At 36.2% G+C, this 20,644-nt stretch overlaps 1 protein-coding gene and 1 long non-coding RNA gene across 4 annotated transcripts in view; one reads left to right on the top strand and one right to left on the bottom strand.

Moving 5' to 3' along the window:
* LOC123312538 (insulin-like growth factor 2 mRNA-binding protein 3) overlaps positions 1-20,644 on the bottom strand; it is a 341,679-nt gene that overhangs the window by 175,813 nt on the left and 145,222 nt on the right. The gene's annotated exons all lie outside the window — the stretch shown is intronic.
* LOC123312540 lies at positions 18,577-19,737 on the top strand. The gene is made up of 2 exons (XR_006537644.1): positions 18,577-18,876; positions 19,316-19,737. It is a non-coding gene; the product is annotated as an uncharacterized LOC123312540 (long non-coding RNA).

Raw genomic sequence — 20,644 nt, 5'->3', positions numbered from 1 at the left:
AGGTATTTCCGATGACAAGTATGAACACAAAAAATGTTATCAGGTCATTAAGAGGTACATTTGCTCGATTCGGAATACCAAAGTTAATTGTTACTGATCAAGGCGACAATTTGAATCCGAAAAGTTCAAGACATTTTTATTCAATAATAATATAAAGTTTATTGATGCTCCTGCTTAGCATCAAAGTTCCAATGGTCAAGCTGACTCATCAGTAAAAATAATAATATCGGCTCTCAATAAAGTTATGACAAAATCCAACAATGATATTTGTTTGACATTATCACGATTTTTGTTTGACTACAGAAATTCTATCCATTCTGCTACTGGTGTTACTCGTTCAGAGTTAATTTTTCGTCACAAAGTTGATGATCGTTTCAGTTCATTGCTACCGAAAACTGATTTAATTGAAAGAGTTCATTCTAATCAACAGAAGCATAGAAAATATTTTTCCGGTAAAAGAAATGTAACATTCATAAATGATAAAGTGATGGTGAGAATGTACAGAAATAATAAAGAATTTTGGGAAAAAGGTATTATAAGAGAAAAATTTGGTAAAGTTATCTATAATAATAATAATAATAATGTCTGGCCTGCCTGGCAGCCATCTAGTAGATGGCCTGCCGGGTAGCCATCGTAACGACGTAGACGGTGCAGCCAGCTACGCCTGCTGTCCGCAGTCCTATTCCTTCATCCTCTCTCTTTCACATCCTTTATGGGGGTGCTCTTTCTGCTCCCGTTTCTCTACCCCTCACCCAAACCGAGAAAGGGGAGCACAAACCCATGGAAATGGTGATAACGAGAAGCCTCGGAAACAAGTCGCTGCCTGGGGATCGTCAGGGCATGTCTGGAGCCGGCGCTGGACATGACAGAATGCGGGACGTCGGTGGCAGGATGTTGAGGAAGCGGGCTCCTGCTGCAAAAGAAGCTACAGCTCCAAAGCAACAACAGCAACCAACGAGTCCAATTCAATTGCCGACTCGAACCGCTGAAGGTGCTGCGCAGGATATTCAGCCAGTGCTCACCCAAGCGGGGTTAGTTAGAAAGCGCATGAAGTGGACAACGTCCATGAATGAAACTATTGTGCGCATATATAACTCCATCACGGGACTAGGGCAGAACACGAACAACTATAGGAAAAGGCTCCATGAGGAATTCTGCAACGCCTACCCAAATCTCAATGTCACTGAACAACGAGTGGCAGACCAGTACCGCGTAATTCTGAGAAATGAACTAATATCAACGGCCCGAATCGACGCAATTAAACGAGAACTTCAGCATACGCTTGCAAAAGAGAGTAACACCAACACCTCTGATGAAATTCACATTCCTGGGCAACAACACCCAGAAGACATTGATACTGAAAGTCCATCTTGCAAAGCAAATGAGCCTGAACACCAGGACGATAGGGATGAGCTCCACCGACAAGTTGACTCTGAGATGAGGAGATACTTTGCTGAACTGGAAGGAACAGATCCTCTTCATCGAATAGCACCTCCCCGACTCAATACCTACATCCAAGATACTGTCACTCATAATCGACATCTTGAATAAGGACGTTTTACCTGAGTACCTACAGAATGGAAGTTCATTGGAATATCTTCATCTAGTTTTTTACTGTGCAGCGCTAACGACGGCTGAAATCATAGGGGCAAAAATTCGCCGAACGAACAACGATGGTCCAAAATTACACAAATTACATGCGCCACCATGGCAGAAACGTCTTCAACACAAAACAGAGAGACTAAGAAGAGTACTTGAACGGGAATCGCGGAAGAAAGGTTGTGAAAGCTGCCAAAGAAATCATGGATAGAAACAGAACACACACAGAACGAGAGACGGAGAATGCTACAGCTCACCACTGCCTCGACACTCTGAAGCAAAAGTTAAGTCTGTATGCAGAACGCCTGAGGAGATATAAAAGCAATTATAGCCGAAAAAGAGACAATAATTCCTTCGAAAAGTCGGAAGAAACTTTCTACCGGTCACTCACATCGTCTGATGTAGAAAATGGAAAGTTACCACCAAAGGAAGCCATAGAACAATTCTGGACCGAACAATTATCAACGAAACCTCAGTTCAATGGAGATACCGGATGGATTGAAGATGAAAAATCTGAAGCTATAAAATATGAGCCGATGCAGCATGACAATGCTCATTTCTCAGAATTACGCGGTACTGGTCTGCCACTCGTTGTTCAGTGACATTGAGATTTGGGTAGGCGTTGCAGAATTCCTCATGGAGCCTTTTCCTATAGTTGTTCGTGTTCTGCCCTAGTCCCGTGATGGAGTTATATATGCGCACAATAGTTTCATTCATGGACGTTGTCCACTTCATGCGCTTTCTAACTAACCCCGCTTGGGTGAGCACTGGCTGAATATCCTGCGCAGCACCTTCAGCGGTTCGAGTCGGCAATTGAATTGGACTCGTTGGTTGCTGTTGTTGCTTTGGAGCTGTAGCTTCTTTTGCAGCAGGAGCCCGCTTCCTCAACATCCTGCCACCGACGTCCCGCATTCTGTCATGTCCAGCGCCGGCTCCAGACATGCCCTGACGATCCCCAGGCAGCGACTTGTTTCCGAGGCTTCTCGTTATCACCATTTCCATGGGTTTGTGCTCCCCTTTCTCGGTTTGGGTGAGGGGTAGAGAAACGGGAGCAGAAAGAGCACCCCCATAAAGGATGTGAAAGAGAGAGGATGAAGGAATAGGACTGCGGACAGCAGGCGTAGCTGGCTGCACCGTCTACGTCGTTACGATGGCTACCCGGCAGGCCATCTACTAGATGGCTGCCAGGCAGGCCAGACATTATTATTATTATTATTATAGATAACTTTACCAAATTTTTCTCTTATAATACCTTTTTCCCAAAATTCTTTATTATTTCTGTACATTCTCACCATCACTTTATCATTTATGAATGTTACATTTCTTTTACCGGAAAAATATTTTCTATGCTTCTGTTGATTAGAATGAACTCTTTCAATTAAATCAGTTTTCGGTAGCAATGAACTGAAACGATCATCAACTTTGTGACGAAAAATTAACTCTGAACGAGTAACACCAGTAGCAGAATGGATAGAATTTCTGTAGTCAAACAAAAATCGTGATAATGTCAAACAAATATCATTGTTGGATTTTGTCATAACTTTATTGAGAGCCGATATTATTATTTTTACTGATGAGTCAGCTTGACCATTGGAACTTTGATGCTAAGCAGGAGCATCAATAAACTTTATATTATTATTGAATAAAAATGTCTTGAACTTTTCGGATTCAAATTGTCGCCTTGATCAGTAACAATTAACTTTGGTATTCCGAATCGAGCAAATGTACCTCTTAATGACCTGATAACATTTTTTGTGTTCATACTTGTCATCGGAAATACCTCCGTCCACTTGGAATGAGCGTCAACTAGAATTAAAAAGTAACTGTTTTTGAAGGGTCCCAAAAAATCTAAATGCAATCGATCCCATGCCTTCTCTGGGTATGGCCATGAATGTAATTCTGAAGTATCTGGACTTCGACTATGAAGTTTACATATTTCACATGATTTAATTTTTTTTTTCTATATCATAATCGATATTTGGCCACCAAACGTAAGATCTGGCTATTCCTTTCGATTTAGCAATTCCAAGATGAGATGAATGTAGTTGGTTCAATAAATTCTTTCGTAACTGCTCAGGTATCATAATTCGATTGTTCCATAGCAGAAAATCAGATTCTTTAGAAAAATCGAATCTCTTTTTCAAATACCGAGTGAAAATTTTATTTTTATATGTTTTAGAAGGCCATTTATTGCTTTTAACGAATGTAATAACTTGAATCAAAATCTTGTCATGTTTCATAGCATTTCTTTATATCTACAAATTTAGTGTGAAATGCTGAATTCTTGTCGAAAAAATTTATATGATCAAAATCAACATCGATATTAGAATCAACATTCTCATTTACTGGTATACGAGGGAGGCAATCTGCTAGGTTATCTTTTGACTTAATATATATTCTATGGTATAATCATAATTAGATGAAATAGATGCCCATCTTCTCACTCTGTTAGCAGCATATTGTGGTAATCCCTTATTCTGACTGAATATGTGTACTAAAGGTTTGTGATCGGTGACTAAAACAAATTTGTTGCCGTTCAAATACTGATTGAATTTTTGTAAGCCAAATATTATGCTCAAACCTTCTTTTTCGAATTGAGAATACTTCTTTTCTGCATCTGTTAACAATCGAGATGAATAAGCTAAAGGCTTTTCACTTTTATTCAGAAGAGTGTGGCTTAAAATAGCACCAATACCATAATCTGATGCATCAACCGTCAACTTAAGAGGTAGTTGAGGATTGTAAGAAACAAGAATTTTGTCCGAACTGAGCATATTTTTAACTTTCTGAAAAGCAATCTGACAGTCTTCAGTCCATTTCCAACCATTGTTTTTCTTCAGTAGTAAATACAGAGGTCGAAGTATTAGAGAAAGGTTCTCAACAAATCTACAGTAATAATTAACAAGTCCCAAAAATAATTTCAATTGAATCACGTTGACAGGTGTTGGAGCATTTTTAATTGCTTCGACTTTGTTTGAACATGGATGAATTCCGTCTTTATCAATTATGTAACCTAAATATTCAATTGAGGGTTGAAAAAACTTACATTTTCCTCTGGAAACCCGAATTTTCTAATATTCCCAATACCTTTCTGAGCCGTTCATAATGCTCTATTTTATTTCTACCAGTTATAGCAACATCATCTTGTAAGACTACTACACCTTCAATACCTGTTAGAAGTGATCATCTTCTGGAAAATTTTAGGAGCAGGTGTGCAACCAAATGGTAGCCTTAAAAATTTATATAAACCCTTATGAGTAGAAATCACAGTCAGATCAGTAGAATCATCATCAAGAAGAATTTGCCAGTAAGCATTTGAAAGATCTATTTCGGAAAATTCTTCTCCAGTTCCTAATCTATCAAATAATTCTCTTGCAACAGGTAATGGATATTCATCCTTTACTAAATGAGGATTTATAGTTATTTTAAAATTACCACATATTCTTACTTTGCCATTTTTTTTTCATAACAGGAATAATTGGGGAAGCCCAATCAGAATAATCTACGGGTGTGATTACACCTAAAGAAACAAGTCTATATAGCTCTTCCTCAATCTTGATTCTTAATGCATAAGGTACAGATCAAGCCCTCATAAATTTTGGCTGAACTAATTCTGGATATTTTAGCATAAGTTTTGCTTTTGCTTTATTAAATGTTCCTAAACCTTCTTAAAAAAGCTTTGGAAATTCTTTATACAAGTGAATTTCGATATTATTGACTTTCCAATTTATGTGATTATTCTGATATTGAATTTTGAAACAAAATCTCTGCCCAATATTGGCGGTCCTCCATTTTCTATAACATGGATATACAATGTTTCACTCATATTAGTAGAAGAAATTTTTGTTTCAAAATAACCTAATGGTGTAAGTGACACACCATTGTAAACATGTAATATTAGATTAGAAAATTTCAGATCAAAATTTTGGAAATATTTTTCATAAAAATTTGTTGAAACAGCTGTTATACTAGATTCTGTATCAAGTTGAAATGAAAATTGTTCATTATTTATAAATAAATCTATCATTATCGGCTTATATTCAATTTTAGAGTCTAAACGATTTTGCGAGTTATATTTTCGGCAAACTGGAGCCATGTGACCCTTTTTCTTACAGATGTGGCACGAATTTTCCTTATATCTGCACTCCGAGCTCAGGTGATTCTTCCTCCCGCATACCTTACATGAAGTGGGAAATGTTCTACTCTTCTTCATTGACGTAGTGGCTGATGGGTTTTGTGACGTCTTTCCAGCTGTAGAGTGCTTGCGCATTTGATACACCTCATTTTTACATGCAAATGGCGGAATCTGCTCTCCCTGTTTGACTGATGATGATCGTTTTATGAGTGCTACTCTTACAGCATCTTCAAATGAAATATTACTTGATTCTTCAAACAATCGATCCTTTATTGGCCCTTTCTCCAATCCCATGATGAATCGATCTGAGAACCACTTGCAGCTCTTCACCAAACTCACAATGAACAGCAAGGCTTCTGACACGAGCGGCCCATTCTTGCAAATTTTCAGAAGATTGCTTGAAAGAACTGTAAAATTTGCTTCTTTCTGCAAAGATGCATTTCTGAGCTCCAAAATGTCTATTGAATATGTCGATCAACTGGCTGAAACCTTGTGACTCAGGGGTCTTCGGCCTGCACAAATTGAATAATAGACGATAGGAATCCTCTGACAAAATGTTCAGAAACACTGACCTTTTTCTCTCTTCGTTAGTGATGGAATTTGCCCCGAAGAAATTAGTTAATCTTGGTTTGAATATGGACCAAGCATTTTGATGAATATCGAACTATCGGAGATGTCCGATTAATGTATTCTGCGAAGAACCACTGCTAGTTGCCATTCTAACAACTAAATGATTTTATTTCGAATTAATATTTTAACTCGTCGCCAATTGTTAAATACTTAGGAAATAATAAATGTAGTCTTTATTACTGTGAAGCATATTGTCGTATTCCTGCTGCGAACTTTTGGGTTTTTAAAAAGGTTCTTCTGACACCAGGTGGCTTTTTAGAGAAGACACCAAAACTCGTCGAATGGTCGTTCTAATTGAAACTGTGCACTTAACTTAACTTGATTTATTTACTGGTTATGGTTACGGGTCATCTTTACACTTAACTGGTACTTATTTAGTTAAAACAGAACATAGAACTACTATACATATGAATTACAATATGCGATACGTGTGGTATGATTACTTAAGCGGAACTAACGTTCTATACGACAGTCTGGGCGGAACTTCTTCGCAGTTTGAGGAAGTCTCTTTTATTTTATTTTGATATTGCTTATTCAGCAAGGTTATTTTTAGTAACAATAATGGGATTTTTTGTATACAACACCTCTGGGGCTATTTAAAATTTTTGTGCTTTCTTAATTTAACAAAAATTTGTAAATATGAAAAAATGAAGATTGAATTTATACAATACAAAATATTCATAGAGTCAAGTACTGAATTAATTTCTTGATATTTTTATGTTCTTGGGTCTTTTGTGATCTTCTTAATAATTTTAGTGATTGACTCTCATCATTCAAATCGGATTCAGTTGATTCAAATTTATCGTTTTTAAATGAAACACTGAATTCATGAGTGGGTTTTTGGCTACAATTATTAAATATTTGGAGACAAGGAAGGCATCTTTCATTGCTGCTATCTGATTTGCAACATTTTCTGAATAAGTCTATGAATCTGAAGCATTTCAAACGTTTGTAAATTATAATTGACATCATTATAAAAGCAATTATCAACAATATTGTTGTGAACCAATTCGTATGTTTAAATTATAAATGGTTTATTCAATTGGTTCTGCAATTGTTCATCAAATTCTGATAATTTATGTTTGGCATATTTCAATTCTCTAAGATCTAAATTGCTCAATTTTAATGGTTCTAGTTTTACTGCTTCTAGTGTGAGATTTTTCTTTAAGTTTTTACAAAAATCATCTTCATTAATATCTGTGAATGGTAAAATATTCATCAGTTCATTTATGACAATTTGTCCTTGAACTTCTAAAATTACTGTTTTTGTAAATGCTTTACACTTTTGATTTAATTCAAGTAAGCCTATTTGAGAGATGTGTTCAATTCTTGTGGATTTATCGTCGCACACAATTGATAGTTGGATAAGATAAACTATAAAACCATTGATTATTTCTTAATTTAGGTATGCCAAATTTCTAGTTCTTCAATGAAATTATGGATTTTGCAAGTTTTCCGAATTACATCAACTCTTTCATTGAATAATATTATTTCACATTGATTATTGTTGTTTGTCTTCCTCATAGTATACAGGATGGGCTTTTTAAAACGAAACAGACGAAACAACCACCTTAATTGTTGAAGAAAATAATTACCAATAATAATTACTTCGTTGTCTAATGTTGACAATTAACGGTTACCATCGTAACCACAGAATGAATTAGTCAAATAATTGATGATTTCACATAGCATGACTGGTACTGTACGAAATTCAAAATTAAATATCTCGAAAACGAATGCAATAAATTAGAAGAAAATTAATACGCTGATTTCAGGATAAAAAGGCCTTTCAAACGAGGTATCACTCACCCTATCTTTCCTATTAAAAATTTAGGGGTTGTTGTTCTAACACTAATGCCCGTTTGCACCGTTTCGCTGGTAACCACGGTTAAACTAATCGATGTTTAATATTTAAACGTTGCTTAGCGGTTGACGGTTTGCACCGTGGAATCATAATCGTTGTTTACTTTAATCATCGATATGTTTGGCAACACCACTCACAGTATAAAAAATTCAAATGAAAATTTTAGCGGCATGCAGACAGGAATTGAATTCTGTAAAAAGTACCACCCTGAGCAGGATTCGAACTTTTTTCAGAATTCAATTCCTGTCTGCATGCCGCTAAAACTTTCATTTCATTATATTTTCAGACACTAAACTATCATCATAAAAAATTCAAAATTTCAGCCAAGCACATCATAGAAGATGAATTATATCTGGTGAATGAAATAAGTCATCAGAGTTGAGTTCTTGATATAGATATTTTTTGGTATTAAATTTTGAGATTTAGTTAGTATTTCATAGTTTCTATTGGTTTAGTGAAACTCAATTAAAAATTGAGGTAAGATGCCTTTATATTTTAAAATATATATATTTTTTTTTGTTTTTACAATCTCCTCTGCCCAACAAAGATTTTTTTTTTTCAAACGAAATTCGATTCATCCTTGCCGTTCAGGTTCATTTTCATTCGCTTCAAAATTAATTTTTTTATAGATTTCATTATTCAGATCATTTTCATATTCAAAATCTCACGCCATATAAAATAAATCTTCACTAAAGTGTTCCCTTCAATTCAATTCACTCATTAAAAATTTTTCATTCCATATTCATAATTCAATGTAACGGTTAAAATCAGTTCCAATTTTATTTGCTAGATTATTATTATTTTATTTTTGAAAAATGGCTGTCGATTCACATATGTAATTTTTTATGCGAAAGATGGACGGCAAGGACAATAATATGTTCTACTGAACGGTCTCTGAAAGAAATTAATTTTACAGTTTTTGGGTGAAGCCCAGATTTTCGATTTATATTTCCAAGTTGAACTTCGTTGACCAACATCCAACTTCGAAGAATCAATCACACCTGAAAGCTGTGGTGATCAGAACCTGGAAATCCTTATATGGTGCTGTATCGTACCAAATCAGATGGTTCTTCCTGCATAGGAGCACTTCACCTGGATTTTAATTGCTAATGGAAGTATTCTGTTATATATTTTGTTATTTCATTCGATATCCAATTTATATAATTTCGTATGCTCTATTTCATTTTGCATTTGAGACATTGCGCTTCGAAGCTATTCATAATAATTTTCATTGTTGAAATCCAATTGTAAGGAGCTATTTTTCAATATTTCACTCTTAACTTTTTATTCTAATTTGAGCAATTTATTCGATCTTATTAATAAATCTCTGAAAGTGGATAAATTTGTTTTTATGTGGGAACCAAAGCCTTCAAAATTGATTTCTATTTTGAAAATAGGTTCCGGGCTAGCTACAACCTATTAACCCCGACCACCTCTCCGACTGAAGCTAGTAACTAACAGATCTCTGAAGAGAGGAAAAACACTTAATTGGTTACACAATTTTTGGCGCCCAACGTGGGGCAAATATTTCGTATTTTGCATCCTTTGTTAAAATTTCTGCAATTTTGAAGGCTCCTCACACAATCACATATCCATAGGTATCTTTTTCACATTGCAAAAGATAGCACGACAAGCTATTATCTCAGCTGGTATTTGTCCCCACAACATTCTTCACTTTAGTCTTCATTATGGTCAAATTAAATCCAAATCATTTGAGAAGTTTCGAACTAACCTATGAAATATCAATAAGAGGTATTGTTCCTCCCACTACTGTTCAGGAAAAACGGAAAGTTTTAAGAGGTCTTTTATCTCAGGAAAATTCCGACAGGAGTTTTGTTGAGATATCAGACACATATAAGTTTGATGAGAATGTTAAAGAAATTGGTGATACTTTAAATGACATTGAAGCTTTGCTGCAACATCTTAGTGATAAATCTTCTGATGATGATAAAAAGTTGGAGTCTAGAATAACTCACGCGACAGGGCGAATTTCGAGGTTGTTCGCACAATCAGAATCTGAAAACAATGTTAAACAAGAACTTTTGAAAAGAGTATTAATTTTGGAAGCGGATCTTTCTGATAGGCATGTTAATAGAGATCCAATTGTTCAATCGCCATCTCATTCATCACAAAATAACAATCCATTACAATCATCAACTCCAACTCATCATAGTGCAGCAGGTTTCTCGGTGCCTACTAAAAAGGTCCCAGTTTATAAATGGGGTATAAAGAAATTTTCTGGAAAAGAAGATTTATTATCTTTTTTAGAATTGATTGACTCGTTAAAATCTTCAAGGGGTTGTGATAATGCCGATCTTTTTGATTCAGCTGCCGATCTTTTTGAAGGTGATGCTTGGACGTGGTGGCATAATAACTTTCTGAAGAATAGATTTAGTGATTGGTCTGATCTAGTTTCTAAACTAAAATCGACTTTTCTTCATAGTAGTCATGATGAAATTAAGTTAGCCGAGATCAAGTCAAGAAAGCAATCAATTAGAGAATCAGTAACTATGTTCATCACAGATATGGAATGTCAATTCAATATATTAAATTCTCCACCTTCTGAAAAGGAGATTGTTGGAATCATAAAAAATAATTTATTACCCGATTATGTGAAAGGGAGATGAGGGAATAAAAATAAACGGTCAACAACTCAACAACCTTAGATATGCCGACGATACGGTGATAACAACAGACAGCATTGAAGATCTGCAAAATCTGCTACAAAGAATAAATGACTCTTGCACACAATTTGGACTAAACATGAATTTGAAGAAAACGAAGTATATGGTTATCACAAAACAACAAAATATAGACGTAAACTTAACAATTGATAACACTCCAATTGAAAGAGTTCAACACTATAGATATTTAGGTACAATAATAAATGAGAATGCTGAACAGTTGCAAGAAATTAAAACTAGAATTGAGATAGCCAGAAAATCTTTCATCAAACTCAAGAAGTTTCTTTGCAGCAAGGACATTAACTTAAAATTGAGGATGAGAATACTTCGATGCTATGTATTTTCAACTCTGTTGTATGGTGCCGAGGCATGGACATTAAAAACAGCTGAAATAAACAAACTGGTAGCTTTTGAGAGATGGTGCTATCGTCGCATGTTGCGGATTTCGTGGGTCGACAGAGTTACAAATGTCGAAGTGCTGCGTCGTATGAACAAGGAGGAGGAGATTTATAAAACTCTAAAGAGAAGAAAACTAGAATATTTTGCACACATAATAAGAGGTCCCAAATATCAATTGCTGCAGAATATTATGGGAGGAAAAATTCAGGGAAGGCGTTGTCAGGGTAGAAGAAGAACATCATGGTTGAGAAATCTCAGAGAATGGTTTTCAATGACTTCCAACGAACTGTTCCGTGCAGCTGCAAATAAAGTGCGCATAGCTATGTTGGTAGCCAACCTCCGTTAGGAGATGGTACGCGAAGAAGAAGAAGTGAAAGCTTTAGTTTTTCAGGATGTTGAGACTATTACGGATTTAACTTCCCTTTGTAAAAAGGTTGAAGATGTTCTGTCACTCAATCTTCCTTCAGGTCCTAGAAGGACTATTGTCTACGCAATTTCTTCTAATGTAAAATGCTGGAATTGTAATATGTCAGGGCATGTCTTTTCGGATTGTCAAAAAGAAATGAGGAAGTTTTGCTATTTATGCGGAAAAGTTGATTTTACCAAACGTAACTGCCCTAACTGTTCAAAAAACGCGAGCAGGTACTGCAATCAGGCAGACGTTGCAGGACCTTCGGGAGAAAAAGCAAAGCCTGCCAACAAAGTTCAGAACGGGACCAAATAATTCATATAGATTTCGAGTCTGAAAGGAGAGGGTGGCGTGAATGGCTCATCACAGTTGAAAATTTTTATGGTAACAAAGTTATACCCACAAAACCACCTCTTTCGGACTTGAAGTCTTCAAAATGTCATCCTGTTGAGATGAGTCCAGTTTTGGCTAATAAATTTGGTGATAATCGTCCTTACATATCGGATAAAGTATTCAATGATTCGGTAACAGCTTTGTTGGACAGTGGGAGCAACGTTTCAATCCTGGGTAATTCGGCTCTCTTTCTGTTGAAGAAATATAATTTGTCCTTGAATTATGATATATCTGTTCAGGTCTCGACAGCAGATGGACAAGAGCAGAACACACTAGGTTTTATTTATGTTCCTATTTGTTTAGAGGGTACATCGAAAACAATAAAACTTTTGGTTGTTCCTTCTATTACGCACAAATTAATTTTGGGGATGGACTTTATCCGATGTTTTGAACTGTCCATAGATTTTAGGGATAATTCATTCAATTCAGAAATGTTGAATATTTCTGCGATTCGTGCTATACATGGCACTGAATCTCTGACTAAAGAGCAAAAAGCTCAACTCGATAGTGTTGTCAATTTGTTCGAGAATATCAGCCCTAAAGATAAAATTGGTAAAACTCATTTATACACCCATCACATAGACACCCAGGGTTCGAAACCAATAAAGCAGAGGCAATATCCTTTGTCTCCAGCTATGTTGAAGATTTTGAATAATGAGGTAGACGAGATGCTGAAATTGGACATAATCAGACCGGTAACTGAATGTTCTCCGTGGTTAAGTCCTTTATGGTTAGTATAGGGTGTGCTTCGACGGTCGGAAGTTAAATTCTATCACGTTGCCGGATAGTTATCCTATGCCCTTAATAGATTCTATTATCAGCAAAGTTCGAGATGCACAATATCTTTCCTCATTAGATTTGAAACAAGCCTTCTTCCAAATTCCTTTAGACGAAGAATCTCAATTGAAAACAACTTTTGCTATTCCTGGTAGAGGTCTCTTCTGGTTTAAAGTTGTATGTTTCGGTTTGAATAATAGCGCCCAAGCTATGTGTAGGTTAATGGATAGAGTTATAGGTCCTTCATTGGAACCTTGGGTATTTTATTATATTGATGATATTATTGTAGTAACCCCAGATTTCGAAACTCATATTCGTGTGATGAAAGAACTGTACTCAAAGCTTAGTAACGCTAACTTGACTGTTAATTTCGATAAATGTAAATTTTGTCGGTCTTCATTGAATTTCCTTGGTTTTGTTGTGGATAAGGATGGGCTGAGAACAGACCCCGATAAAGTTCAAGCAGTATTAGTATATCCCACTCCTACAAATACTACTCAAGTCAGACGATTAATTGGTTTAATTGGGTATTACAGGAGATTTTTGGAGAATAGCTCAACAATCTGCGCTCCTATCACCGATCTTCTCAAAGGAAGAAAGAAGGGGCAACCTATCGTTTGGACAACGGAGGCCGATGAAGCATTCACAAACATTAAGAAAATGTTGACTACTGCTCCAATACTTGCCAGTCCTGACTTCTCAAAACGTTTCTTCGTTGCTGCTGATGCTAGTAATTATGGAGTAGGAGGAGTTTTATTCCAGGAAGAAAATGGCTTTGAGCATCCTATAGCTTACTGTAGTAAGTCCCTTAACAAATGCCAAAGAAATTATACCACTACAGAGAAGGAACTATTGGGTATAGTTTTCTCTATCGACAAATTCAGACCTTACATTGAAGGTACTGAATTTACTGTTATCACTGATCATTCATCCTTAAAGTGGTTGAATTCGATGAAGGATCCATCTCCACGTTTAGCCAGATGGATAACAAAGTTGTCACAACATAAGTTTGATATCGTCCATAGAAGCGGCTCTCTCAATAAGGTGGCAGATTCTCTATCCAGAATTCCAGAAAGCCATAAAGACGAGATTGCTGTGCTGGATCTGAAGGATATGAAAACTGACACTTGGTATCGACGGATGCTGTGTGAAGTCCAGAAAAAACCTCAAAAGTATCCTGATTTCAAGGTAGAAGGTAAAGTTTTATACAAACATATACTTCCTCAATCTAGACTTTGTGACGATTCTCCAGAGTGGAAAATTGTCATTCCAAGTCCTCATAGGAAAGAAGTCATGAATATGTATCATGATGATCCTCTTGCTGCTCATTTGGGTATTTATAAAACATTGTCACGTATATCACAACTATATTATTGGCCAAGAATGAGGAAACACGTGAGAAACTATATTTTGAACTGTAAAGTCTGTGCTTCTTGTAAAAGTAGTAATCTTCCTCAGCAGGACTTATGGTCAAAAATAGGGACATACGTTTTCCATTTCAATTAATATCGGCTGATTTATTAGGACCTTATCCTAGATCGAAAAGCGGCAATAGATATCTTTTAGTAGTAACTGACTGGTTCACTAAATTTGTCTTCATACATCCCTTAGCGAAAGCAACTAGTAAGTGAATCGTGAAATTCCTAGAATATAATGTATTTTTGATATTCGGAGTACCTCAAATTTTCGTTGCCGATAACGGACCTCAGTTTATTTCTAGTGAATTCAAAAATTTGATGAATAAATATAAAGTACAGAAAATTTGGTTCAATGCTCGATATTTTCCACAGGCGAACCCAACTGAAAGAGTAAATAAGACTATTGTAACTGCTATAAGATCTTATATACGGGATGATCACAAACTATGGGACGAAAATATCCATCAAATAGCACAAGCTATTCGCCTGGCTAAACATGAGGTCACTAAGTTATTCCCTTCATATTTATGTTTTATGAGGAACGTCCCAACTGATGGTTCATTCTATGGAAAGATTTCGGAAAGAGATAATAATTTCATAGAAATTTCTAGGAATGTATTAGACCCCGAAGTTCAGCTTAAAGTCCCTGAACTACTCGAGGATGTCAGAAAGCGGGTGTTGCATTCGCATGAATTAAATAAGGGTCGATATAATTTAAGACGTAGGGATGTCAGATTCCGAGTGGGAGACAGGGTTTGGAAGAAGAATTTTATGTTATCCAATGCAGCTAATGATTTTTCCTCTAAATTAGCACCTAAGTATATTCCTTGTGTTGTTCATAGAGTTCTTTCACCCTTGGTATACAATTTGAGGGATCTCAATGGAAATGACTTGGGTAATTTTCATGTTAGCCATTTGAAGTTAGATATTAGTGATAGTGGCACTGATGATCAGAACGACAATTATTAGTTAATACTATAACGTTGATAAAAAATGATCACTGAATCGTATCAAATTTTTTGCCACGTTGAAGTGTCGGTGGAGGGTATGGGAAATTTGAAATGGCGAGCGCCGAAGGCGCGTGGCCGGGTAGAGCGGTAAATGGAACGCAAGAGTAAGAATCGAGCTTTCCGAAAATGCCTAGATCGTATTTTTACCCCGTCTAGAAGTGTCCGAAAATTGCGTGAGAAAATCGCGAAATTCACGATTTTCGCGAAAAGGTACCAATTTGATTTGATTAGCTTGAGAGATCCGCGGTAGCTCGAGAGCCGGGATGGGTGTCGAACTAAGCACGAAGAACCCGAAATTAAAATAGGCCTGTTTTTTTTCCCGGAGCCCGAACGATATTACCTAAAAAAGCGTAAGAATTTTGAAAATTTTTGACGTCTATTAAAAATCGAGTGACATTCCACAAAATTAAATTATTTTCTATTGATTAGCAGAGAAAATTAAGTGAAAGTGCACTTTGACAATCGATGTCAGAGTGTGATTTAAAGGTTAAAGTCAGTTTTGACGGCTTGGCAGCGATCACAGAACGAGGTGCCTTAAATCGATCGGGCTTTTAAAAAACGTTTTTGGCCTAGATATTTATAAAAGGGGAATCGAGCGAGGGCCGAAGGCCCGAGCTACGAACAAAAGGCGTATCGCGAGGGCCGAAGGCCCGAGCTACGGACGAAAGGCGAATCTGCCAGTAAAGGTGAATCTACCTACAAGGTGGATCTCCTGGCTATACTAGTTAATACTATAACGTTGATAAAAAATGATCACTGAATCGTATCAAATTTTTTGCCACGTTGAAGTGTCGGTGGAGGGTATGGGAAATTTGAAATGGCGAGCGCCGAAGGCGCGTGGCCGGGTAGAGCGGTAAATGGAACGCAAGAGTAAGAATCGAGCTTTCCGAAAATGCCTAGATCGTATTTTTACCCCGTCTAGAAGTGTCCGAAAATTGCGTGAGAAAATCGCGAAATTCACGATTTTCGCGAAAAGATACCAAAATGATTTGATTAGCTTGAGAGATCCGCGGTAGCTCGAGAGCCGGGATGGGTGTCGAACTAAGCTCGAAGAACCCGAAATTAAAATAGGCCTGTTTTTTTTCCCGGAGCCCGAACGATATTACCTAAAAAAGCGTAAGAATTTTGAAAATTTTTGACGTCTATTAAAAATCGAGTGACATTCCACAAAATTAAATTATTTTCTATTGATTATCAGAGAAAATTAAGTGAAAGTGCACTTTGACAATCGATGTCAGAGTGTGATTTAAAGGTTAACGTCAGTTTTGACGGCTTGGCAGCGATCACAGAACGAGGTGCCTTAAATCGATCGGGCTTTTAAAAAACGTTTTTGGCCTAGATATTTATAAAAGGGGAATCGAGCGAGGGCCGAAGGCCCGAGCTACGAACAAAAGGCGTATCGCGAGGGCCGAAGGCCCGAGCTACGGACGAAAGGCGAATCTGCCAGTAAAGGTGAATCTACCTACAAGGTGGATCTCCTGGCTATACTAGTTAATACTATAACGTTGATAAAAAATGATCACCGAATCGTATCAAATTTTTTGCCACGTTGAAGTGTCGGTGGAGGGTATGGGAAATTTGAAATGGCGAGCGCCGAAGGCGCGTGGCCGGGTAGAGCGGTAAATGGAACGCTAGAAGAAGAATCGAGCTCTCCGAAAATGCCTAGATCGTATTTTTACCCCGTCTAAAAGTGTCCGAAAATTGCGTGAGAAAATCGCGAAATTCACGATTTTCGCGAAAAGGTACCAATTTGATTTGATTAGCTTGAGAGATCCGCGGTAGCTCGAGAGCCGGGATGGGTGTCGAACTAAGCTCGAAGGACCCGAAATTAAAATAGGCCTGTTTTTTTTCCCGGAGCCCGAAAGATATTACCTAAAAAAGCGTAAGAATTTTGAAAATTTTTGACGTCTATTAAAAATCGGGTGACATTCCACAAAATTAAATTATTTTCTATTGATTATCAGAGAAAATTAAGTGAAAGTGCACTTTGACAATCGATGTCAGAGTGTGATTTAAAGGTTAACGTCAGTTTTGACGGCTTGGCAGCGATCACAGAACGAGGTGCCTCAAATCGATCGGGCTTTTAAAAAACGTTTTTGGCCTAGATATTTATAAAAGGGGAATCGAGCGAGGGCCGAAGGCCCGAGCTACGAACAAAAGGCGTATCGCGAGGGCCGAAGGCCCGAGCTACGGACGAAAGGCGAATCTGCCAGTAAAGGTGAATCTACCTACAAGGTGGATCTCCTGGCTATACTAGTACCTAATATAATTTTCATTTTTTTTAATTAGTTCATATTTTTTGTGTGTTGAGGTCATTTATTTGATTTTCAGCTTAGTGTTTAATTTTTTTTATTTTTGAATTTTCTCAATTTATAAACTTGGACGGACAGCTTTAGCTGGGGCTCTCAGTTAAATATTGAATTCCCAGATTTTCGGTTATTTTGGCGTAGAGATTATGCATTGAGTATGAAAGTGAGTTTATAACTTGCATAAATATTCTGTCTGTCCGAAATTTGTCAGAAGCGATTGATTACTATTCAGTGAAACTATTTTTGGATAGATTTTTCAGCTGCTTTTGTTTAAATTCACAATATTTTCAGATTTTCTCGTTTTGTAATTGATTCGAATAGATAAGCTCCAATAATTTTACCTTATGTAGTATTTTGAGTGTGAGATAGTATCTCACTGGCGCCCAACTTTAGTTTTTTTTTTTTGTTGTTCTTTCTACCTTTTAATGTCGTTCTGATCTGATGTCCTATTTTGTCGTGGGTTATAAATTATAATGAAAAGGGAGGTAGGGAGGAGAGTCAGGTTGGTTGTGTATAGTTTCTTGAAGCTATATACTGCCAACCTTGAACTGTTCACTGAGTGGTTGATTTTAGAACTTTTTCAAACCAAATTAAAGAAGAACCTTAGAACTGTTCTCTTTTTAGCTACTCATATCATTGAGAGGTATCCATCATGAAATATCCTTGAATTATTTGTGATTCGTTGTTGTAATTGTATATTTTGTTCAGAAATCTGGTGTGGGGACAAATATCTTTTATATATTGTAATGCCCATTAGTAATTTTTTTTTATTTGGACTGAAGAGTATACAGACACAAACTTCCTGTAGCGCACTGTCCAATAGGTTTGCTGACCATCTAGCATTCCATTAATTTCTATTTCAATATTTAAAAATTAAAATTTTTTCCACTTTCAGGGTTTTATGCACTGATTTTTTTTTTTGGTGGGTAGAGGAGATGTATAACGATACGATCGTTACAATTTTTTCTTTTTGAAATTCAAATTTATTCATTACATATTTGTTGTACCGCCACTGCATTTGTACGTGTATCGAAGAATTCAGATTTGCAGATGGGCGCATGTTTTCAATCTGATAAGATATTAATCGGTTATTCGAAGATTTTATTCTTTCTTTTCTGCTTTGTCTGGTGAATGAAATAAGTCATCAGAGTTGAGTTCTTGATATAGATATTTTTTGGTATTAAATTTTGAGATTTAGTTAGTATTTCATAGTTTCTATTGGTTTAGTGAAACTCAATTAAAAATTGAGGTAAGATGCCTTTATATTTTAAAATATATATATTTTTTTTTGTTTTTACAATCTCCTCTGCCCAACAAAGATTTTTTTTTTTCAAACGAAATTCGATTCATCCTTGCCGTTCAGGTTCATTTTCATTCGCTTCAAAATTAATTTTTTTATAGATTTCATTATTCAGATCATTTTCATATTCAAAATCTCACGCCATATAAAATAAATCTTCACTAAAGTGTTCCCTTCAATTCAATTCACTCATTAAAAATTTTTCATTCCATATTCATAATTCAATGTAACGGTTAAAATCAGTTCCAATTTTATTTGCTAGATTATTATTATTTTATTTTTGAAAAATGGCTGTCGATTCACATATGTAATTTTTTATGCGAAAGATGGACGGCAAGGACAATAATATGTTCTACTGAACGGTCTCTGAAAGAAATTAATTTTACAGTTTTTGGGTGAAGCCCAGATTTTCGATTTATATTTCCAAGTTGAACTTCGTTGACCAACATCCAACTTCGAAGAATCAATCACACCTGAAAACTGTGGTGATCAGAACCTGGAAATCCTTATATGGTGCTGTATCGTACCAAATCAGATGGTTCTTCCTGCATAGGAGCACTTCACCTGGATTTTAATTGCTAATGGAAGTATTCTGTTATATATTTTGTTATTTCATTCGATATCCAATTTATATAATTTCGTATGCTCTATTTCATTTTGCATTTGAGACATTGCGCTTCGAAGCTATTCATAATAATTTTCATTGTTGAAATCCAATTGTAAGCAGCTATTTTTCAATATTTCACTCTTAACTTTTTATTCTAATTTGAGCAATTTAGTCGATCTTATTAATAAATCTCTGAAAGTGGATAAATTTGTTTTTATGTGGGAACCAAAGCCTTCAAAATTGATTTCTATTTTGAAAATAGGTTCCGGGCTAGCTACAACCTATTAACCCCGACCACCTCTCCGACTGAAGCTAGTAACTAACAGATCTCTGAAGAGAGGAAAAACACTTAATTGGTTACAATATGCTTCACAGTAATAAAGACTACATTTTTTATTTCCTAAGTATTTAACAGTTCTTTTCAAACGCGTTTTACGAACAATCATATTAATACCCCCGTGAATATAATTGTAAAGAGTATCTACTAAAAAATCAACAGGAACTGAAATAAACATTCAAACTCTCAAATTCGCCATTCCTGAAATCATATGCAGAAGTCTCATACTCATTTAGGACACTACTGAAAAACTTGAAGGTAAACGAAAGTGCAGGTTGATGCGCATCCAATTTGGAAAGAACGCCAACCGCACAATCAACTACGGCATCATGTTGTTGCGTTTCCATGAACATTCTCTACTGCATTTGCCTGGTAAAGACCATAAAACCCGAAGGTATCAACCAGAGCTTAAGCACGCAAATCGCTCACACCACCAAGACCAACACCCAAATCGTCATTCACTAACACACAATTACCTAAATTATAATCACCGGCTATGACCACATAGTCCGGCTTGACAGATTCCATGACATGTTCAAAGTTGGAGCAATGACTCTCAAAATACTCAACACCAAGCAATGGAGGCATATATATGCTGCACCGAACAAAACACTTTTGGTACCACGGACTAAGACAAATAAATCCTCTACGTTCTCATTAGGGGTAACAACAATTTCAGATCTAAGATACTTTTTAACAGCCAGCAGGACACCACCCCCCCACCTTTTTAGAACTTGATTTGTGTGAACGATCGCAACGATAAATATTATAAT

This window comes from Coccinella septempunctata, chromosome 4 (assembly GCF_907165205.1).
Source record: "Coccinella septempunctata chromosome 4, icCocSept1.1, whole genome shotgun sequence".
Classification (NCBI taxonomy): Eukaryota; Metazoa; Arthropoda; class Insecta; order Coleoptera; family Coccinellidae; genus Coccinella; species Coccinella septempunctata.
This window is presented reverse-complemented; position numbering and strand designations above follow the sequence as displayed.